General features: G+C 40.7%; 1 long non-coding RNA gene across 1 annotated transcript; it reads left to right on the forward strand.

The window, feature by feature from the left end:
* Nucleotides 1-3,621: 3,621 nt before the first annotated feature.
* On the forward strand, nucleotides 3,622-8,457 carry LOC106885110. Its single transcript, XR_001411383.1, has 3 exons — nucleotides 3,622-3,832; nucleotides 4,129-4,316; nucleotides 8,321-8,457. It is a non-coding gene; the product is annotated as an uncharacterized LOC106885110 (long non-coding RNA).
* The last annotated feature ends 673 nt before the right edge of the window (nucleotides 8,458-9,130 follow it).

Below are 9,130 nucleotides of genomic sequence, written 5' to 3' on the forward strand. Positions count from 1 at the left end.
CCCGGGGCTAGCACCGCGGGTGGGGGGGGGTGTCCCCGACACCACCCCGGTGTGGGAGTAGGCGGTGGGGTGGTCCTGCAGGCGTGGGGCCGGTGCCGGGATCCGTGAGGGGTGAAGCAGGGCCCCGCGCCGCCCGGGGTGAGAGGAGGGAGCCCCGGGAAGGGGTAGCGGCGGCGCGGAGACCCCCGGGCTGCCCGGCAGGTCCTGCCTGCTTCTGGCTTGGGTTGGCGGGCTGCCGCGCCGGCCCGTACCCCCGGCCCTGAGAGACCCCCCCACAGCCCCAGCCTCGGCTGAGGGGAGCAGTGGAAGGGGGGCGAAGAGGCGGCGGGAAGGCGAAGAGGCTGACAGGGGACTCGGTGAAAACGTCCCCCCAAAGAGGTGTGTAAGAGCAGAGGCACGATGGGTGCTTCACCGGCGTGGAAAAAGGGCGTCCTTGGAAGTCACTTCACGGATGTCTCCTGTACAACTGTGATGCGAGTGGGAGGAACTTGAGAACACAAACGCTGCTCCCTAAGGACAGCCTAGCCAAAAACAACCTAAAAGAGCAAGGGTTTGGGTACTACTGGGGACAAAAAGCGAGGTACCACCTCGGTCCAAGGCCCTTTGGTCCACCCTTCCTTCCCACCTGTCCGAATTCATTCTCCCCTACCCCTTTCACCTGAAGCCAACAGCTGGCGCCTGGGTTTCCTGCCTTTAGCACCTGAGAAGGGGTTTTGCATTTGGAAAGCTTCCACAGCACCTTTGAAATCCTGCAGGAATTCTATTAAGGAGGGAAGCTTTGCGGTGTTGAGGCATGACCGAGTCTGTGTCATATGCAGAAGGAGCGCTGAAAAGGCAGAGCAGGAGCCACAGGTGCCATGAGAAACTATCTCAGAAGATTAGGGTGAAACTTCTGTTCCATAAGTGAGCAAGTTTAAACCTGAGCAATTCTTGTGAAACTCTTGGGACATAGATAATGAGGCATGCTTCGTTTTTCTATATTGTCTATAGCTACGTATATTTTTAATCTTTTAAGAATGAAGTACCAAGAGAAGGAAAGGAACAGTTCCACACCTGCAGAGGTAACACAAATTTACCATGTTGGGACTTCTCCTGCTTTTCATTACTTTAAATTAGTCTATCTTAAATTAGTTTATCTTCAGATACTTATCTGAAGTATCCCTGCTTCCAGGGATGCTTCAGCAATAAGCATATGACATCTGAGAGGCTTTGGTGAAGGATCACATGCACTTTCTTTCCTTAGAAGCAGGTCTTCAAGTTGCCATCCTTAACTTGCAGAGCAGTAGCTGCTTCGTGCCTGCGTGTATATAATTTCTTATGCTCTCAGCCACCGCTCTCAGTCTGTCTAAGCTTCTTTCCCTTTATTTCTTCCTCTTGCTTCTGGCTTTGAGGCATCTTTCCCAACGCCGTAACTGCTCCCATCAACCTCATCATAAAATCAAGCATCCCTTGTCTTTCCTGTTTTGTATTATATTTACACACATAAATACTATACACGTACTTATATTATTTACTTGTATTTATTATAATTTTTGTAATAAAATGAAAGTATTGGTGTCCCCCTACTCTATAACCATTGCAATGCAGCAATGTTAAAGCACAGAGCTTTCCCCCTCAGCCACTCTGTTATACTGTAGTTCCTTGTTCTGCACCAGAGAGCAGGGGCAACGAATTGAGAGAGGGTCCTGGCAGTTTTTTTTCTCTGAATCTCAGTAAGAAAGGCCCAGCAGCAAATGGCTCAATAAAACAACCCCTTTTAAAAAGACAGAATAGGACAATACAGATAACGAGTAAATCTTATGTCTTATGGATGCTGTGAACTCCACATTTCTGCAGCATTGGACGGACCCTGGGTGGACTTCTCTGACAGCACAGATCCCATCCCTGGAGAGAAGCTCCTCCCTTGGTCATTCGAGCTATTTTCATTTTCTTACAAGAAAACAGCTATTTATAAAGGATGTTTGCATGAGAAGGCCTTGCTGCACTTGTAGATAAAGGCAAGGCCACGCAGGTGGTGTAATCGCCTGCACCAAGAGGGAGGTGCCCACAGGCTCCTCCATGACATGGAGCTGGTGGAGTTTATCCTGCAGCCAAGAGCTTTGTGCAGCACAACACAGGCCTGAAGGCAGCACAGCACAGACCTGGTCCTGCTCAGGGTGCCTGTATTGTGGATCACTGCCTTCTTGATGTGCAGTGGTCTCCTGGTCAGGATCACCACACTCCCCCTGCTTCCAGCATCTTCAAGGAGTGTCTGTTTTTCACCGATGTTTTGCCTCCTTGCACATCTCAGAGTAATAACCCGGTGCATTTTGGACTTTGAAACATGGAAATGAGCAAATCGGTGTTGCTGATATCAAAGATTCTGTTTTGAGCATATCTCATCTTTTTTCCATGTCTTTCCTTTTTCGGACAACCTGCTGAAATCTGTGACACAGAGAGCATGAAACGCTGCCCATATTAGGGCTGAAGGCACTGGCAAACAGCCTTGCGCAAAACTCACGGAACTGTTTTGTCAATGGTTTTCTCAGAATAGTATATTTTGCATCATGCTGTATTCTGGGATGGGGCAATGAGGGGAGACCTTATGGCTCTCTACAACTACCTAGAGATGTGCAGGTCGGTCTCTTCTCCCAAGTAACAGGCAATAGGACAAGAGGAAACAGCCTCAAGTTGTGCCAGGGGAGGTTTAAATTGGATATTAGGACAAATTTTTACACTGAAAGGGTTATTAAGCATTGGAACAGGCTGCCCAGGGAAGTGGCTGAGTCACCATCCCTGGTGGTATTTAAAAGATGTGTAGAAGTGGTGTTTAGACATATGGTTTAGTGATGGTGTTTGTCAGTGTTAGGTTGATGGTTGGACTAGATGATCTGAAAGGTCCCTTCCAACCTGGGCTATTCTATGATGGGGCAACCTGACTGCAGAATTCAAAGCTGTAAGGCCATAGCGCTTCCTGCAGAGAAACTTATTTAGGGAGGGAGCTTTTGCTGGGCATAGTGCATAATCAACTAATTGAATTCATTGCTGCAGGCAGTCAAACGCTATGACCAGAAGTATTTCAGTTGGAAATTTTGAAGAAATACCACTCTTCCTTGCCGTTACTTGAAAAAAAAAATAACCACACTACTGTGGTTGATGTCATCATTAGCAACTGTACAAACCAAGATGCTGATCATTTCTCATTTTGCAAGGTGCCATTGGCAGCTGAGAGAGGACAAGCAGCACCTCCCTACACCCCTTTCTGCTTCTGCACAGTTGACCTAGGTCGCTAGGGTTTTATCCAGGGCTGAACTAAGGAAGAACTTTTGGAAAACATTTCAAACTTGGAAAGGGACAAGAATTCCTGGGCATTTATATTGCTACCCCCTGCAAAACTTCATAATTTTATTTATGATACAACAGTGCAACTCTTTATTGCACTGACACTTTGTTTTCTTCCTCTTCAGGCTAGAGCATACTGGTCAAATTTGAGATACGCAACTTAGCAAGGGAGTGTACCCATGGTATGATAAACAGACGTAATAAATGATACGACAGGCTGCATGTATGCTTCCGTATAGTAAAATGTTTAATGACTGAGTGTTCGTTAACTGAACAAGAGCCATTGGATAGAAACTAAAAACTTGTTCCTTAGTAGCTTGCATGCAGCCCTGTTGCGCTTCTTCAGAAAGTTGCTCCTCAACTCTGTCTGGAAAGCAGTGCAGCGAGCACAGGCCCTCCTCACATGTCCCGACTGATTTTACTTATGAAGCTGGCAAAAGACGGGCACAGGAGAACAAACTAATGTGCTGACACTCAGATCTTCTCCCTGGATTACCCAGAGCAACTTCCAGTGAGTGATGAAAGCAAATTTGCATGTTCTTCTTAACTGCCTGCAGTAGGAATTTTTACAGATGCGAGTCTGTTGCTGATATTTATTTCATACTTTGCAAGAGCTAACCATGTAATGTGGCTAATTTGTAGATGGTGTGAGGCGGATTAGCTGCTGAGATTAGGAGTGCTTCTTACTGCTCAAAGCAGCGCTGAAGCAAGCTCAGAAAGTTTCTGGCGGTATCCTTCAGCAGAAAAAAAAATAATCATATAATAGAGAAGAGTTCATTTTAACATGTCCTTTTTATCTGAATGCAGGTGCGGCAGGAGAAAATGGGAGAAATTACTGATCCTCTTCTGCCAGGAGACCTAAAATCTGCTAGCAGTTACAACTTTGTAGAAAAACTTCCATCTTTCTCTAGCTCAGCAGAAGACAACTGCACGCTGCTATAGCCAGCACAAAGCTGGATTGCGGCTAAAAGAGAAGAAACGTCCTTGACCAAGGTGTAAGTGACCTGTACATATACTTCTCCTGAGTCTTACCAGGCATGTAGTCTTAGGCCAAGATTTAGACTTGTTTAATGCACTTTTTTGTTCTTGTGATTGTATCCATTTGGCTTGGGTTTAGTTCAAAAATGATAAATTAGCTGCATGTGGGAAGCTTGTAACTATGAAGCTTCTAGCTAATTTATGTCCATTTAGATTGCAATCTAGTTTTCACATCATCGTGAAACTAAATTCAGCTGAACTACTTTGTGCTTAAATATATATATATGCTCCTTATTGGATGGCCCAGATTGAGATTTATATTGGATATAGAGCAGAAGCAATTGGAACATTAGAGAAAAATCTGTGTTTTGTTGGTAAGTTACTATAGCAAAATGCTCTCATTGAGCTATTATTAAGATAAAGCTGCAGTACTGGCAAAGCCTCAGTAGAAAAATCTGCTTAAAAATACAATAAAGAACTGAGGGCATTCATTGGGGGTACATAACATGACATTGTCCTTATTTGTTCTTAATCTTCCTCTTTTTTTTTTTTTTTTTTATAAAAGAGAAGTTGCAAATACACCATGTTGCTTGAACTGTCGTATGCAAAATCAAGCAGGGTTATTAGTATTTTACTCCAATGTTTTAGTTCTTACCTATTTCTTAGTTTTGTATATTTCACTTACTTGTGATTCAACCCTGATTCATCCTTCTGTGTTTAACTGCTGTGGCACCATCAAAGTTAATAGACAAACTCTCATCAGCTCTAGCGAAGTTAAGATTTCATTGTGTATGTTTATGTGTGAGTTTTACTTCCAAATAAGAATTCTTCACTCATATCAATGGTGGCATTTTATTCCTAATCAGCATTTACTTTGTGCTGTCAAACTCTATACTGTTTTCCTGGCATCATTTTTGTAACACCTTGGCTTATTATGCAAATCTAAAGTTTATAAGGTTTGGATAAGATAATGAAGTTAAAAAAATGACTAGTGGAGATAAAAGAATTTGCAACAAATACAGCTCACATGAGCTGAAGTTATATATACAGGGAGAATGAGCATTTTCAGTGAGTTCCTTTATAGTAACATAACAATATGGCTATTTACCTCCCCCGTCTGGACAGATTTGGTAATAGAATGTAAGCAGGATTTAAATCAAAAAGTGTTTCTGTTTGGTTTGGGTTGGGGTTTTTTAAAAATTTTTTTCTTTCAAAATTGTTCATAGCTTTTACATGCATTGCATTTAAATTATATTATTTTTATTTATGATTTCTGTGTAAATATTGCTTCATTAACTATGAGAATCTTGTTTGTATCTGGTTTAAGATTTTTGTGCTCTGGGATCAAATCCTGGTTTCAGAAAGACATCAGTAATTACCCAATGTATTATCTTGCCTTGAAAAGACAGAACAAAGAATTTTAATTCCCCATAGTAATTTGGGCCACTTTCTGACCTTCAGGGTCTTTTTTTGCTTAACTGATTTGATTTGAGCTTTACATGTTTTCCCTTGCTATCTATAGTTCACAAAGACAGAACTGATAGACCAAAGGTTAGAATTAGTAACCATTTTAAATATCAAAGTTCATGCATTGCTGTGAAGGATCATACAATCATCTAGGCTGGAAGGGACCTTAAAGATCATCTAGTCCAACCATCAACCTAACTCTGACAAAAAAATAAATAAGAAATAAGAGTAGCAGTTTGAGATACACCTTACTATTAAGAAAAGTGAGGTTCAGTTATGTACTAGAAGAAGACCCAAAATATTTCAGTAAACTCCACTATGCTAGTGTCCCAAGTTTGAAAACCATTGCTATCTGTTTCGTATCCTACTTTAACAGAATTTTTATTTCAAACAGACAAATTAATTAGCTGTTAAATACTCCTGCGTACCATATCAATTCAGCTACTCTGTTATTAATTTAGTACACATAAACATGTTGGAGAGTCATTAGCCACATTTATCTCTATTTCAATATAGTAAGACATCACAAATGTAACTGACACTGAAAGGAAATGACAATCCTCAGAAATCTGTCAGAGACATCTACAGTTATACAGATTTTGTGATTAATTCTCTGTGTCTTTTTATCTTGTACAGTTTCTTCCCAGCACAATAGTAGGTTGCTAAAGTCCTTTGTATCAGTGCTTTTACATGGATTATTGACAACAGTCATAGAAAGTGTCAATGACAACTTTAAGTTATTTAATAGCAAATAATGTGTATAGTCATCTAAAGTCATTCGTTCAGCTAAGTCAAAACCAGCAACTTACTATATATGGAGATTGCTATCAGAAAATCAAAAAAGGTCTTGTAGCTTCATAGTTCTCTCTTTAAATATATAAGGCTATTTAGTATTAGGATAAACAAGTGCAGCACCATCTTTTCTAGGTCTTTGTAGATTAAACCTTTCTGTTATGTTTTGGTCAGAAACAAATTGTTTTAAAAATCCATTTCTCTCACTTTTTTTTTTTTTTTTTTTTGCTTAGATTAAGTTGAATATGTGACTATGTCTGATAAAATGTGCATTTTTGTCATGTTCTGAAACTGGTACATTATTTTTATTGTTGTTTCAGAAGTAATTAAACCAACTCTGTCCATGACACTGAAAACAAAGAAACCTCATTGATCTTGGAAAAAATTACCTTTCCAGTTATCAAATATGGAACAACCTTTACTATTTATAATCTTAAACTGTAAATGTATATATTTAGCTATATTAGTATTCAACAACAAGATAGAGCTCTATTGGTTTTTTTTCCAATTACTATAGATTGGTTAAGCTAAGAAAAAAGAAAACTATTTTTCAAACTTCCATCCTTGTAATCTGAATATGGGATTTAAGATTTTGGGCTCAGATAGCATCAACAGCATTGTCTGTACAAAAATATGCATGTTCTTAAATACTTCCAAATTCCAATTCATTAAAATTTTGGAGCCAAAATAGGAGTACGAAAACTAAATATTTTCTTGAATCTAGGTCTAAATGTGGAACCAAATTTTTCCTTCCTTACCATCTCAGTAATCTTTTTGCCCTCAAGTTCAGGTTGTAGTTAAATAGTGGTAATTTAATTTCCAATAGAACTACAAGCCCAAGAACACATTCACACAAGCATCGTAGGAATTACTGCTTTCACAGCAATCTATCCCAACTTCCTGCTCCAGGACAAGATTAGATTTGTCCAGGTCTAACCTCTCTTAGACCTTCCAGGAATGATGGCTCAATAAACTCAGTGCTTAGCTTTTCCTCATAATTATCTGAATCTTCCTTCCTGCAGTGTAAGGTAACACGTTGCTTCATCAGCACACAGTTTTGTGTTCATCTTTGCAACAGCTTGTGTGTAAATAAGGGTGATTATCACCACCCTTCCCCTTCACTCCGGGTGACTGACCACATTGTTTACAAATTCTCTGTAGCGTCTGACTTGAATCTGTCCAACATAGAAATTAAATCTTTATACTCCACATCTTTGCTACATCTGAGAGGCTGGGAAAAAACCAGTATTCATTCCTCTGCAGCAATCCAGCATATGAAGCATGCTACCTCTCTCAGACCTCTTATAAAACTAGCAAACTCCTTCTCTCCCGTCTTTTCAGAATTTAGGCTTTCTAGTTTTGTGATTGATTTAATTGCTTTAATACAGACTTTAGTTAGTGCACATCCTTCTTGAAGTGTCTAAAACTGGACACACAATAAAAGCTGGGGCTTTAGCAGCAGGATTACCTCACAGGTCTTACATTACGTCACCTGTGTTTGGACACCCCGGGCCTGATGGTTCTCCTTTAAGCAAAAGCCCCACACTTTTGGCAAATGTTTAGCTTGGGATTCACTCTAACTCCCAAATTATTTCTGTGGAACTTCTCTGTAACCAGTAGTTCTCCATCCTGAATGTATGTGGTTGATAATACGGTGCTGGGTTTGTCTCTACTCATTGCATCCTGGGTGTTTCTGTGGCTGTTTTTTGAGTCCCCTGTTTGTCACAATCATTCGGAACGCTAATCCTGTTTTCCAGAGCAGGTTGCAGATTCTCCCAGCTTCTGAGAAAGGGGAAAACAAAGCTTACCTTGAACTCTTCACAACTTTGTCAGTGTAAAAACACATTGGAAGAAAAGATAGGAGCTGCAAACTGCAAACAAGGTGGAACCCATACTTGTGCACTCAAGCAAAAAAGAGATCTTTACTGATCAATGCTGTCTTTAAAAGCGATACGTTAAGCTTGTCAATGTTAAATAAATGAACTGCCTTCTATAACTGTAATGAAAACTGCTTTTGGAAGACCCATGATTTTTTTTCGATCCTCTTTTAGAAGAAATTATGTAGTTCTAAGAATGCCAATCACTCATTTTGAGCGACATAAATGCAAGGTTAAAATGACAGCATCTGCAAAATCGTCACTGAAATATAACTGCTTATACACTTTATTTTAAGAATAGCACGTAATGCTTAATAAGGCAAAAATACTGACAGGAGTAATCTTGATTCTGTGGCAACGCATGACAGAAGTAAATTTCGTAACAATTGATTAATGCTACATCTTGACCTAGTTCCTGTACCAGTATGTTAGTTCCCTTTACTTGGGCCAGCGATTAAACCTCACTGAATTTCACTGAATTTTTAGAGTTGGAAGGGACCACAGAGATCATCTAGTCCAACTCCCCTGCTAAAGCAGGACCACCCAGAGCTTGTCAGAGCATGTTACTCAGGACTGCATCCAGGCGGGTCTTGAAAATCTCCAGAGAAGGGGACTCCGCAACCTCCCTGGGCAGCCTGTTCCAGGGCTCTGTCACCCTCACTGTGAAAAAGTTCTTCTTCATATTCAAGTGGATC

The sequence above is a fragment of the Calidris pugnax genome, unplaced genomic scaffold, assembly GCF_001431845.1.
Source record: "Calidris pugnax isolate Ruff unplaced genomic scaffold, ASM143184v1 scaffold51, whole genome shotgun sequence".
NCBI lineage: Eukaryota > Metazoa > Chordata > Aves > Charadriiformes > Scolopacidae > Calidris > Calidris pugnax.